Source organism: Capsicum annuum, chromosome 8 (assembly GCF_002878395.1).
Source record: "Capsicum annuum cultivar UCD-10X-F1 chromosome 8, UCD10Xv1.1, whole genome shotgun sequence".
In the NCBI taxonomy this organism is placed as follows: Eukaryota; Viridiplantae; Streptophyta; class Magnoliopsida; order Solanales; family Solanaceae; genus Capsicum; species Capsicum annuum.
The window spans coordinates 77,599,909-77,615,154 of NC_061118.1; positions in this window are offsets into that span (position 1 = coordinate 77,599,909).

Genomic DNA, 15,246 nt, shown 5'->3' on the forward strand with positions numbered 1-15,246 from the left:
GGCCTAAATGACCTTAGATGGAAAATTCAACTTCACCAATGCATCTGAAACATCGAAATTAGTAGGGTTACATAGTTCGTTTGCGAAAAACGGATTTCTAATGAGTTTGGGAGGTCAAAAATAAGTTTTGACCTTGCGGACCCCTTTTAGCCACATATAAAAAGGCCCCTAGGTCGAGATTTGGGCATTTTCACCTCTTTTTGGATCCTAGCAGCCCTAAAAAGATTTGGTAGCTTTAAATTGACTCTTGGGGGTGAATTAAAAGCTTGTTTAACATTTATATTTGCGATTAACAATGGATTTGAGGTAAAATCCTTCCATTTCATACTTTAATTTCTTGAATTTTTGACCAAAACCCTAAATGGATTGAGGATCGATTTTAGACCCAAATATGATTGTTTTGCACAAATTTCTTGAGGGCATTAACTTCCTAATGGTATTTAAACGTTGGATTGGTCTCAAAAACTCGATTTTCGTATGTAGGATCCACTTGGGGATTTTTTGGTGTCGTTTTGGACCCGAAGCACAATAGTGAAATATGATTGTTTTTGTTCTCGTAATAATGCATAGATCATTTTTTGACAGCGTGGATCCTTGGAGAAGCTTCGAGGAAAGAGAAAGCAAAGATTGTTAGTTCGTGAGCTCTATTTGGTTTCAAGGTAGGTTAGGCTTACTTTTGTAAGATTAAGCTTTATCATAGTATGATTTTGATATCTTGTTGAGATTTGGATGGGTTTTAGGCATTGGTCTGATAAATGGTAAATTTGCGATTAGTTGAACTAAGGGCCATTGAACTTGTATAGTGTGGTGATTGGCTTATAGCTTAGAACCTTGGCTAGTTGGACTTGTTATCTCATGAATAGTATGAGAATGCTCTAGTTGTCGTAATTAGCGGGAGTGACCTTATTTTCTCACACCAAGAGTAATTTGACCTTAGATATGTTTAGTTATAAAATTTTCTTTAGATGTCTTGAATGAACTAAGAGTAATACTTAAGGAGAATTATACCATAGAACTAGTATGAATTGTTAAACCTCTAAGAGATGATGTAGATGAATTAGTCTAGTCTAGGGTAGAAGTTAGACTTGAATGGATATTTTGGGATGTTAGAAACGGAACGTGACTGTATTAAGCTTTGATTTTGAAAATTATTAGTGGCCTAGATATTTGTTAGACGCCTAGAATATACTTTTGGAAATGTAATGGTTAGAATCAGTAGATGGGTTATTCACGATGTTGGCTTTGGAAATAACGTGTATGTTGATTTTCATCTTCTTGAAATTGTTGATTAGCAACGGAAAGTCTTGTAAATTGAGCCTATGACTATGCTATCACTTGAATTATTGGCTTGTTGTTATATGAACCTTGGATTATGCTATTACACATATTATGTTGAATCCTAATGACTAAACTAATGTTTGTACAAAAGAACCCCTTAATCATTGTATTATGAATCATGCATATAAAGGGAGATTCTAGAATGTATAATCATAGCTAGTTATTGACCATGCTAATAATCATGTTAAGACCGGTAATATATGAAGTGTTTTTGTCATATATATATACATGCTCATGCACCTACAAACATATTGCACTGATAATAAATGGCAAGGTGTGATGCTATGTCCTTCTTACTTCTTTTCTATTCTATTCTTTGTGGGCTTGAACTTGTTATTAATTTGGCTATATATATGTGTATATTAATGTCATGGTGAATATATTGATGTTATGACAATGCTCGGTGAATTTGAAGGATATATTGATGTTATGATGATGCCCAGTGAATCCGGAGGATATATTGATGTTATGATGATGCCCGATAAATATGGAAGAGGTATTAATATTATGATGATGCCCAGTGAATCCAGAGGATATACTGATATTATGATGATGCGTGATGAATCTGGAGGATATATTGATGTTATGATAATTCATGGTGAATTCGGAGGATATATTGATGATGTGATGATGCCCGGTAAATTTGGAAGAGGCATTGATGTTATGGTGATGCCGGGTAAATCCGGAGGATATATTGATGTTATGGTGATGTTGTGTATGGTAATCATGTGTGAAAATATAGGTAAATGTGTTGTTGTGCTATTGTAAGATTAAGTACTTGTGTGCAAGTAGGATATGATGTTTTCCTTGGGAAGTGTCTATAATTCTCTATCGTTATTCACTTGTTAAGTGGGTGGCTCTTGTTAATACTAAATAGTGAATAGAAGTAGAAATTGCCGACTAGTGAGTCAAGACTAACTGGTAAGTGTAATCATGTGTAGAATTAAGGAATCACCTAGTAAATATATTTGGCTTGAATAAATGGTTAGGTTATGGGATTTCACCTAGTGAAATGAGTTATATAATAACTAGTTGTTTATATAAAGTGATTATATTACTTGATGGCTAGGATGCCTAGAACACTAGTTGGTGAACCTCGTTTAGTTAAATGTGGAAATTAGTATCTAGGCTTGTTAAATGGCTAATGATAATAATAGACCTAGCATTGTTGATGATTTGTAATATCGACGCCTAGTAGGTTATGTCGTGGGTTGCTTTAGTGTTGACTTAGAGATTTATGGTGTTAACAAATGAGAGGTGTTGAGTAATAAATAGATAAATATGTTTGATAATATGTAACCTCTTTCTATATGCACCTATGGTAACTAGGAATAAACTTCGAGTTAAATGGTGATTATGGTTTAGTTGTGCATCTTGACTAGATGTGAAAGTTAGATATATAATAAATGGTAATTAGTTGCTATTTTATGAAGGAGGTCTATAAAGAATCAGTTAGGCTAATGGTTGGAGGCTTATGATGACTAGCAAACTAGTAGCTTAATAATAAATGCTGGTTAGTTAATATAGAATAGATTGATTATATTAATGAGTTAGAGGTTTAAATGACTATATAAATATGGTTTTGATTATATTGGTTATGTTGTGTCGATTGCAGTAATTGATGATGAATATGGGACTTAGAAAATGGCCGTTAATGGAAACATGGAAATTGTGGTAAATGTGAGTTGGTTGTGTATACACATATTCTTGATGCGTTGATGAATTGATCTATTGGTGCACTCTTCGGTGGTATGGGATGCCGTGATGAGTTTTTTTTTTACTTTGTGTTCTTTTGGGTGTACTTCCCGGTGGTATAGGACGCTGTAGTAAGTTCTTTTGCTTTATACTCTAATGATGGTATGTGCATTAATTTGGCATTTATGCAATTGTAATGGTATATATGTTGTTTTACACTTCTGAATCATTTATTCATTGTGTGTGACGACGGTGGTACCTATTGATATGAGATGTATTATTGTTCTAGTTGATTAGTTATTTTGTACAATAATGATGGAGAAGATTCTGGTTTGATTTTGTACCTTGACTTATAGTTATTGTCTTACTTTCTATCATAATTTAGCTCAGACGACCGATGATGCCTACTGAGTACCCATTGTTTTGGTACTCATACTATATTTCTGTACCTTTTTGGTCCAGACCCGAGTACTAGTTGCCGCCACTGATTTGAGTTCATGCAGTGTTGATATTTCAGAGACAAGGTGAGCTCTTAGAGTTTCGAGTCTCTCGTTTCCCTCCTATCTTTATTCAGTATTTTGTATTCTAGATGAATGTATAAGACTATTTAGACTTTGAGTTGTATTTCGTATTGTCGAATTTAGATGCTCTTGTACTAATATTACCAAGTCGTCCGAATTGGTATCTGTAGTTGCTTGTCTGTTGAGGAATATTGTTGTTTGTTGTTGTGTTCATCTATTGTGCCCTTGTCGGGCGTTTATACCAAAGTAACCCATTGCCTTAACTCTGAGTTACGGTGTTGGCTTACCTACTGGTGGATTTAGTAGGTGCTATGACGACTCATGAATCGGGTTGTGACAAGCACCTAAACTAAACTTTTATTTATTTACCTTCTTAATATCTTTAAAGTGTATTATTATTATCCCTAATGCTAACGTGGCATTTTTTAAAAAGAAAAAGATAAAAGTGCATATTTTATTAAAAAATTATCATGGTCCCATATATATATATATATATATATATATATATATATAATAAAATAAAAAGAAACCCACCCCATTACCTCTCACTCCTTACCCCAACCCGTCTTCTTCATATCGCCTACCCCTCACCTCTCACCCCACCCCGTCTTTCTATATTTTTTCTTACACCCTACCCTAATTTCCTCTCTCTTTCTTCTAACTCTACATCTCTACTTCTATTACCTTCAGTAATTTCTTCAAGAAAGAAAAAATTGTGTGTGAAAAATTATGAATTTTTAATACACTTTTAAAAATCCATTATTGTGAAGAGGACAAGGGAAAAAATGAGCTACCACTTAATGGGTTAGAAAAAACAATTCTGGAAAAGAGAGCCTTTCAATATAGGATTGTTGACTAAATTACTTATGTGATTTTTGTAAGAAAACTATTGTTGGACTTATGAAATTACCTTTTGTATCCACCATTATTGAACCCTGAAAAGTTTTGAAGAGAGAAAAATGAGTTTGTCAAATTCATGGTTGATGTCCAAATTAATTATTGGAGCAATCTGATGATGTTGTGAAGTTGTACTTGAAATTTGAGTTTGATTGGTATGAATTTCGCTAGTTTATGTTGGAATTTGAGACCTAAAAATGAAGAACTCATAAATGGGTAATGTTAAGATGACAAATGAGGGGGAGGGGTTTGGTGGTGGTGGTGGATGGGGGGAGAGGGGTGAAGAAAATATTTTTTTCATATATATATATAAAAAATTATTTTTAAAAATTACTTTTCTTACATGAAGATGATGTGGTGCTGATATGTGGGCGTGTGTAATTCACTCTCCGTTGTGAGAGTGGTATTATATATTTAGGGTGGTAAATAATTCACGTGAAAGTTTCTTATGGGGTGAAATAATTACATATAATGTTAAAGTGCTAAATTAAGTTGTGGCAACAAGTTCAGGGGTGAAATAATATCTTTTCTCTTTAGAATAACATAGTATTTAATAGAAAAGAGACTTGAAATGATCATATCTCTGAGATTGTGATTTTATCTCCTTTCATTAAGGTTTTGAAATTCCCTATTCAAGTTTTTGTTTTATTCATCTAAAATTTTGTATTTTTAGAATCTAATATTCACTATTTCACTCTATAATTTGTGTTTGATGATCTAATCCAAGTGGTTTTTCTAATCTTCTTATAGCAAACTATAAGCTAAAGCAACATCAACTTTATTGCTAGGCATCATTCGAGTAGAAGAATATCTATATAGTTGTGATCTTTGGCTTTAATGCAATACTTAGTTAGATTGTTTATGAATGACTATAATTTAGTTAAATGCAATTTACAGAAGAAATCAACTCTGACTAATTTTCTACGAAGGAATAGTTGAATGATTGCCCTATATTTTATATCTTTGCACTTTAGATTTAAAGATTTTACCACTTTCAAGACATAGTTCAACAATGGTTCGGGAAATCTTAAGCCACAATTGATGTCACAAAATAAGACTATTCTATTATAATACAAAATCATCCATTGTATAAATTTTATGGGACCATTCATGTATTGTTATCTTTCCTTTCGTCCAGCTGAAGTTGATACTAATATGTTGTACTCATCAACTTGTTGGTTTGACTATGTTCATCAATATATTACCATAGAGCTCATAATTTTGAGGAATATTATGATCTGTAAGCTATTTGGATTGTGTAAAATAGGGTCGATAGTTATTAATGAGTGGTAAATTTACAACTCATTTACATCCAAATTTGTACACACTACTATGAATAAATCGTATAAATGAAACAACGTTGCCATTTGAATGTACTAATTCTCATGGTTTGCAGGTTTGCAGGTAAATGAAGGAAAACAAGTGAAGTGAGCTAAAAAGAGAACAAAATGGGAAAAGTTAGTGCAAAAGCTGAAAAATCTAGAGCAGGAACTGACCCTTAGTTACTGCGATCACGGTCTGAGGGTCGCAATGTATTCAACCCAAATTAGTCAAAGATAGTGATTGCAATAGGTTCACCGCAATCGAGGGATTCGCGATCGCGATGGAGCGAAAAATAGACCAGGGACAAATTTATAATTTCCCACAACTGGTTCCAACTTTCAAAGAAAGAAAACCCTTTCACTTATGGATATCTTGAACTAGAATTCATGTTTTGACATTATAAAAACCCTACTAAATTGGGAAGCATTAGTGCAGTTAATTTTCCAAGAAGTTTAGTTGCAATTGAAAATTGAATTAGAGAATACTCTTACTTTGCCTCTTTATGGAAGTTTTGAATGTCAATTTAGATATATTTCTTCTCTCAAACTTTATGAGTAGCTAAACATCTATCTTGGGATTATATTGAAATAGGGTTCAAATATGTGTGGGTCTTGATTTTTCGTGTAGATTCTTGATTAATAATGTTGGGTTTCACTAATAGTTGATTATTAAATTTGAATTTGTGGGTGAAAACCCCAAATTTTCAAAATCCTACATCATCCTTGAAAGAGGAATGTGGGTATTCTTTTAGATCCCATATCATTCTTGAAAGAGGAATATGGGTGTCAAGTATTTGTGAACAATGATTAGATGCTAGCTTATTCCTTTTCATTGTCTTAGAAATAAGGATGGATTGTGAATTTGCTATGTCTTGGGCATCTTCATAGAATTAGGGATGCCCAATTGAGGTTTTGGGTTGATTTGTTTGCTACAACCATGAGGTATTCAAAAGGATTCATGGATGGAATTTTGGTGTTTGGTTGAAAAACTAGCATCAAAACCCCTAATCTTGCCTACCTATATAGTCATTAACTAGAGTTTGCATTTGACTTTCATGTACCCATGCACTATTTGCCCCTAGGAAGACATAATCCCAAAACTATTCTCCTATTGGAATCTTATCTATAATTACTGCTCCAAATTAGTTGTTTAATTAGAATTCATTCAAACAACCTTTCAAACCATACCCCACAATTTTAATTAATGTCTTATTCTATATTTACATTGCCGATAAATACTTAGTAGCTTTCAACAGTACATAGGAATCGAATACTATTTATACTCCTCATGGATTTGACCCCAACTCAAGTTAGATTATTATATTGAATACGATCGTACTACATGAAAACAATGGTATAAGCGAGCGTGATCAAAATGGTGCATCGTCGGGGAGTGAAACTTAGTTTTTGCTTATGTGGTGTTGATAGTGATTTTGGGTTTACCCGTATTGTGTGTTATTTATTTTGGTTGTTGTTTTTGTTTCTTTATAGGTGATTTTAATAGTGTCCACAACAAAATGAGTGATCATGCAAGTAATGTCGGGACCTTTTATGGGCCCCTTGATGATGAATACAATCTCCATGATGCAGGGCATTCTAGTGCCTTTCGCATCCCACCGAATGCGGGAAAAGGGTTCTTCCACATCACAAGTGTGATGTTATACATGCTTTAAATGAAATAACTCTTTGGGGTCAAGCTTATGATGACCCAAACTTGCACTTGAAAAATTTTGTGGAAGTGTGTGCCCCTTCGACATTGCTCATATCTCACAAGAATCCATATGGCTACACCTCTTTCCATTCTCTCTAAAGTGTGAGGTGGTTTTGTGGTTGAGGTCTCTTCTCGTCGGGTCAATTACATCATGGGTCGATCTTACTGATGTTTTCTTAATGTTTACTTCCCAGCATCAAAGATATTGTAATTTCTGGATGAAATCATTCATTTTCGTCAACTCAATAGAGAGCCTCTTTATGAAGTTTGGGAGAGGTTTAATGAAAAACTTGTGCAGTATCCTAACCACGAGATACCGGACAAGATGCTCCTACAAATATTATATAGGCCATTGGACCAACTCAACAAGACTGTGGTGGAGAACGTGGCTGATGGATCACTTATGAGGTTGTCATATGGAGTGACTTCATCTTTGCTTGAGAAAATCACAAAGTGAAATAGGGGGTCACACACCCAGGTCACCTAGGTAGATAAAGGTTCCCCTACCACCTCCTATGTGGATAAGAAGCAAAGAAAGAAAGAAGAAGAGAGGGAGAAAAATATAGCGAAAATGATAATGCAACTAGACCTCCTTACAAAACATGTGATGGGTGCTCCAACAAAAATGGTAAATACCATGGCATCCAAAGCATATGATGAATAAGAAACCAAGAGGCTCCATAAAGAAATTATATATTTGGCAAACTACTCGGGGGGTTCTCTCCTGACCTATTAAAGGCAAGATTGGAACTGAAGATGGATCGATCATGATAGAGAAAGAGAATAGCATGATAGAGATAGATATCATTATTATAGGGATAAGGAGATAGAGTATGATCAATAGGTGACCCCCATGATCGAGTGAAGAACAAGGAGTCAAACACCTGGATCCCAAAAAGTTCAAAGCCAAAGATGTGCTTGCTAGAATCTAATGAGAGTGAAAGAGACGAACTAGATGGTCTGAGAATTAAAAGGAGACTTTTCTCAAATCCACCAAATAATTGTCTCAGATGCCACTTCAATTAAGAAATTGGAGACCCAAATTAGCCAAATCTCAACTAACCTCAATGCTAGGCCCAAGGGCGGCCTCCTTAGTGTCACAGTGGAAAATCCAAAAAATGATGCTCTAGTCTTAGTAATTGTCACTCAGAGGGGTAAAGAACTTGGTGCACAAGAGGTTGAGGTCAAATAAAAGTTTCTCGATGATCTAGTAAACACAAAAAAAAATCATGTGGGTTAGTCGATTGATGAGGCTCCAAAGTCTCAAGAAGAGGATGATGAAGAGCTGATCATAATGAAAGAGATGGTTGGTGAGGAGAGAGATCCTAACGTATCCAAGGGCTATGAACTATAATGTGACCCCTCATCTTCAATAAAATCCCTCCTTATTTTCCTCAAAGGCTCAAGAAAAAGAAAAAGGAGGAGAATGTCAAATTTAAGAAGTTTCTAGCTATGCTTAGCAGTCTTTCAACCAATATCCCATTGCTAGAAGCCATTCAAGTAATCCCAGGATATGATAAGCTAATGAAGACATTAATGTCCAAGAAGCACCTTGTGGATCGAGAAACCACTGAAGTTACCCATGGTTGTAGTGCTATCATGACTAGTGCTATGGCAGAAAATAAAAAGGATCCGGGAGCCTTCACAATCCCTTGCACGCCACACAAATTTGAGATAGCCTTGTGTGACCTTGGTGAAAGCATCAATCTCATGAAATATGCAATCTATCTAAGTCTTGGTTTGGTCACTCGTACTCTAAAAAAAATGAGGCTCTTGATGATGAATTTTTCTATTAAAAATCGATTGGAGTTTTGTATGATGTGGTCAAGGTTGATTGTTTTATTTTTTCGGCGGACATTATGTTCCTAATTTGTGAAATTGGCCAAGAGATACCCATTATGCTTGGAGGACACTCTTTTAGCAACCAGGAGAGCCGTTGTTGATACAGAGCAAGGGGAAATAAAGTTTCAGGTTTAAAATGATGAACTTTCCTTTTGGGTGTGTAAAACCGAGAAACAACCAACGGAACTACAAGTGGTGTCCGTCATTGATGTAGTGGAGATGAAGGTGGATGATGGGTCCCTCAAGGATCCAACTTAAAAGTTGTAGAACGTCATGCCGCTATGATAAATTAGGCGCTAGGTGGGAGGCAACCCACCAATTCCATAAAAGTGGCCCGTATCCTTTGAATTTTGATTGTTAAAGTAGATTTTATTTTTGTTTGTGAGTAATCCATTAAATTATGGTACTATGAGGTGTTTTCATTGAGGTTGAGAAAGGGGAAGTGTGGTTTATTTGAGTAGTGGTTGAACAAGGGAAAATAGAGAACAAAAAATTAGCCTTAGTTACCGTGATCGTGGTACGTGTGCTATCACGATCACGATCATCGTGTAACCACGATTGAGGAATTCTGACCATAATCGAGGTCATGGCAATTTTAAAAATGAATCGTTACCCCTATTTTCCCCAACACTCCTTTCAAATCTCCCTCAAATTGCAACTGATTCTGAGTGTATTTTAGGCATCCAAAAGTGCATAAGCATCCCCTTTGCATCTCTCAATTCGATATGTACTTCAAATTTTTTTTTATGCGTATGTGTAGGCCTTAGAACTCATCTTAGGAATGGCCTAAAATTGTGATTTGCATGATAAATATTTTTTTTAAATTTTGCTTATTTGGTGTGGTTCATTGTTTCTATTGGTGTGCACACACTTGGTAAAGTCTTGAGTACCCAAAATTTTTAAAATGATAAAAATAGAGTGTGCACACCAAGTGTTCCATTAAATGCCCAGACAAATTTCTTACTAGTTTTCCCATGTTCCAAGGGCATGATTGAATATCTAGGGACTAAGTTTCATGTACATAATGTAAATTTTTGATTTGGAACACAAATGGGCGTTGAAATTTAATGTTTGGACACTAGAAATTTTGGTCTGATAATGCCTCAGTTATTGCGATCGCAGTTATAAGATCGTGATCACATTGGTGCAATCATGGTCACAGATCTTTGATTATGTTAGAGCGATCGTGGATTTGTGGCCGACGATCATGGTATATGAGGCTGTTTTTTAGTCTGGACGAAAAATCTATCAAGTCCATTTCTTGCCCCAAAATTTCCAAGATACCATCCCATTAGCGTAATTATAAAAAGTAGAATAGTTTTCATATAAAAATGTTGATAGTTAGTGCTTTTGTATTGTTCTCAGGTTTTTAAGGCTAAAATATGGAAGACTAAGACCAAACTCGTTTCATGATACTGAGTGCTAGAATCTGTACTATGCTGACTTGCCTAGAACCAAGTTACTCCCTGAGGGAGACATCTTATTGGAGGAGAAACTCATGACCTTTGATGGCCGCTTGGTGGCCATTGGGTGGAGGTTCTTTGACCTGGTTCCATGCCAAGTAAATGATCATTAGGTGAGGGAGTTCTATTCAAGCTCTGCATTGTCTCTATCTCTGACCCAATCATGAGGATCCAAGAGAAGGAAGTTCACTTTGGAACGGAGTAGATAAATGAAATATATGGGATATTGGATGCTGATATGAAGACATATGATGATAAGGGTTGTGAACTTGAGAGCTGGCTTATTGATAAGTTGTATCCTGGTAGATAGATAGGTTTTATGGGCCACCATAAATATGGGGATATCATTACAAGATTTCACAATTGAGGCTGGAATTTGGTTGGCTATCATCTGTATCTAGATTTCTCCATGCACTAATATGACCTATGTCCCTGATTTGAGAACCTGAATGATCACATGCATTTTGAATAACATTTCTCTGAATGTTGGGCATTTTATTCTGCTAGACATGCGATATTTCAAGCTCAAAGGTGGCTTCTTACTCTTATTTCCCTCTTTGATCATTGAGCTTTGTAGGAGAATCGGGGTTAAAGAGTACCCCAGAGATACTTGGGTGTGCCTAAAGACCCCCATTTATCCTCTTAAGATTCGGGGTAAAGGCACACCTATTAAGAGAAAGAAGAGGAAGATCGACTTAGGCTAGTTGATATATGAAGACACCGACTCTTGTAGGCCATCCATGATAGGTTTATTTGAGGAGATCTCGATTGAGATGAGGGGAATCAAGGAAATTATGGCTTGGTTGCCTATGGGGATGGAAAGCCTTTCACCACCCGTCATTTCTATATTGCTCAGTTTGATTATGATAAATACATGAAGGACCAGAAGAAGCAGGGAGCCACTATTAGTAGGCTTACTCATCTTTGGCACAGTCACATAGTGTAATACCCCGAGACTCTAACAAATAGTGCAACCATGAATCAAGATCATGAGAAATAAATTATACTATTTTGGTTGTTTTCAGGTTAAGGGTGATGTGTATTAAGGCTTTAAAGATGACCTAACGATTGGGCGAATCAAAACATTCTTTACCGATTGAATTCTTGAGAAGGATTTTGGTATAGTGAACTTCAAATGAGCATATCTCCCATTTTACAACCAATTATTGAGCTCATGACCTACCAAAAGATAGATAATTGAATTAGTTTTCCAACGATACCTATTTCGTCAAAATATGATATCAGAGCAAAGAGTTATGCTTATTTTACTCCAGCATGTCAGCCTAGAAAATCCGTGACGACCTTTTGTGACGACTTGTCACAAGCCTGACGGCCTGTAAAAAAATGTCATCACCTTAAGGCAAAAAGTCACAAAATCCACCTTTTGTGATGACAATTCATGACGGTCTATCACAGGCCTGACGGCTTGTCACAGATGTCGTCATCTATTTTTTTTAGTAATATAGAGACATTTTTGCAAGGGTATTTTGGTCTTTTCCCATATTTTGGAGGCCTCTATATATATGAGAATCCTCATCTAAGCCCTAATTCCATAATTCTCTCTTCCAATTCTCTTGAGATAATATATCTAGGGTTTTATCAAGAACATAAATCTTCCAAGAATCATCCATAAGTCGTCAAAATTTCTTCAAGAACCAAGTTTCTCATAGTATGGACTTTAAGAATTATTTATTTCAAGTGTGGATAAAGTCTCAAGCACTAAAGTTCATCCAATTTCAACGATTAAGGTATGTGGGGTTTTGAACAAGAACACTTCTTTCGTTCTTATGTCCAAAGATTTAATTTCTATTGAATTTCATGATTTTTTTGCCAAGTGGGTTTACACCCAAATTAATTTATCAAGGATTTATGAGATTTGAGCTATACAAGATTGACATATATGACTACTTCAATGTCTTATTTCTTAAATTAAGAATTTATACCATGAGTTGTATGTTGTTATCATGAAATGATGATTTCTAAGTGATTTATGATAAGTGTCATGATTTATGTTTTTCCATGAGAAGTTTGTCTATTGAATATATATTGATATTGAGCTTGAGAGTCCAGAACGAGTCCTATGATGTTTTCTTAAAGATTTTAATACTTGATATGATTTGATAAGCAAGTGTACTTGATGATGAGAAAGATTATTTTGAGATTGAGTCGAGTTAGGAATCCACAAGTTGATTATGATTTACAAATGAGATATATATTTATATTTTGTTCTTCATGATAGACCTTTGAGTTGATTAAGGTGGATTTCCTAACGCGTTCTGAGCTTATGTCTGGGAGTAGTATTTAACACCGAGCGGGAAGTGTGGGTTCAATGCATCCTACTTCCCCAGAACTACGTGCCACCGTAGGATTAAGATTAAGGGCCAAAGTCCAAGATAGTGATCACTAAAGTTAAGGTTCTACTCCGATGGAAAGGATAGAACAGCTCTCCCCAACGTGGGTAACTATTGGACTCCATGTAAGCTCACATGGTTTATGTTGGTTATAAGAAACTCCCAAGTCCATAATAGTCCAAGTTCCATGAGTTACTAAGTCACTCTAAGTCATGAGTCAAAGAGTTTGAGTTGAGTCCAATGGTTTATGCAATTTATGAAGCATGTGTTATTATTAATGATTTAAGGAAAATATATTTCAGGTAACTCAAGTGATGAGAGTCATTATTATCAGCATGCATGATTTTCTTATACATTTATGATATAATTTAAATGTTTCCTGCACCCTCACATACTCAGTACATTCCCAAGTACTGATTCCCATACTCTTCTGTGTTCTACATTTTCTCGTGATGTAGGTTCAGGTGCTCAGTCTTAACAACGACAATGATCTTCGAGTACCTCCATCTACATTTGTACAGTTGGTGAGTCCTCATGGTTCGAGGACCTATGTTCTTGATTTTTGTCTTGATAGAAGATGATAGTTTATTTCCAGTTCAGTACGAGTCAGTTGGGGATCTGTTCCAATTGCTCCTCATTCTTATATAGTAGAGGCTTTGTCAGACTAGAGTACCAGTATGTACAGAACTTTGGTATTTTGATTGTATAGGATAGTATTTCTTCATATTCCAGTATGTTTGTGACATGATTATTCTTCCTTATTACAGCTTGATTATTGTCATAGTGAGTTATAGAAGTGATGAAAGGCTCAGAGGGTTAGCTTGAGGCTGCGTGTGGCCTTAAGCACCATGTGACATCTTGGGATAGGATCTTGGGACGTTACACATAGGGAGCTCGGGGATTCACATATGACGATAAAGAAGAAGGAGAAGAAGACAGATAAGTTCTTCGTGAAGATGTGGAAGGGGTGAAGGGCCTTTGAAAGGTCTTGAAACCCAAGGAAAGATTTCATTCTCCTAAAGTTGAGAGTGATGATGAGGTCCCAAATGCATGGCCCGACTCAGATGATGTTGGGGGTGATGCAGAGACCGAGGGTGATGATAGTCCTTGATGAGATTACAGGAAGCACTTTTTACTCTTTTTATGCTTTCTTGATTATACAGTGAGGTTACTGCAAGCTTTAAGTTGGGGGTGCCCATCTTCGTAGTAATTTATTTTACCTTGGTCGATATTATTGAGATATTTATTCGATTTTGTATGTTGATTTGGATGATTTTTATTTTGGATTATAATAATTGGGCACCCCGATGGTGCCTACATTTCAAGGATTAGTTGCTTATTTCATTCTTGGATTTTTATTTTTATCTTATTTATGATGATTTTGGATGAGCCTTTCCCTTTGATAGATTGAGTGACGACATTCTTAAGGGAAAATTATCGTGATTGGGTTTGAAGCCATAGATGAAGGTAAAGTCTAAGTACCCATATCATTGGAGTTTTGGGATCACTCGTATACCTATTGTAAATTTTGAGTAGCTATATGGTTTGCCCTTATGAAAGGTAAGGGTTGGGTTTTGTGCCATCAATAGAAAAATTTTGCGTGGTGTAAATACAAAGCAAACATCCTCCTCCGTCCAAAAATTTTGAAAACCAAGGGCATGGACGTAAATAATTTTGTATTAATGCTTTACCTCTTTTTGTGACTCCAAAGTCCTTAGTTTGTAATACATAGTAAATACCTCCTTTTATGTCTTGTAGGAAATACAATTGAGTCTCCTTGAAAAGTTTGCATGTCATGTGCAGTAAGCGTAGTTGTTTAACTCTCATGCTTGTTTTTATCATCTAGAACCTGCCCCGTTAGTCTCTCAAGGATAATCGTGATTATGCTTGATTGGTGAAATGATCTTAGGCTTTCTATCTGAATATAGGAGCCCACTTTGGCCTAAATAGCCTACTAGTACATTGAATAGTTTCCTCAGTCTCCCATTTTTATCCTTCAAGCCTTTCTTTGGCAACCACATTACAAGCCTTGAACCATTTGAAGTTTTACCCTATTTTTGAACCCTACCCTCCTTTAACTTAAAAATGCAACTTGAGCCCAAAAGC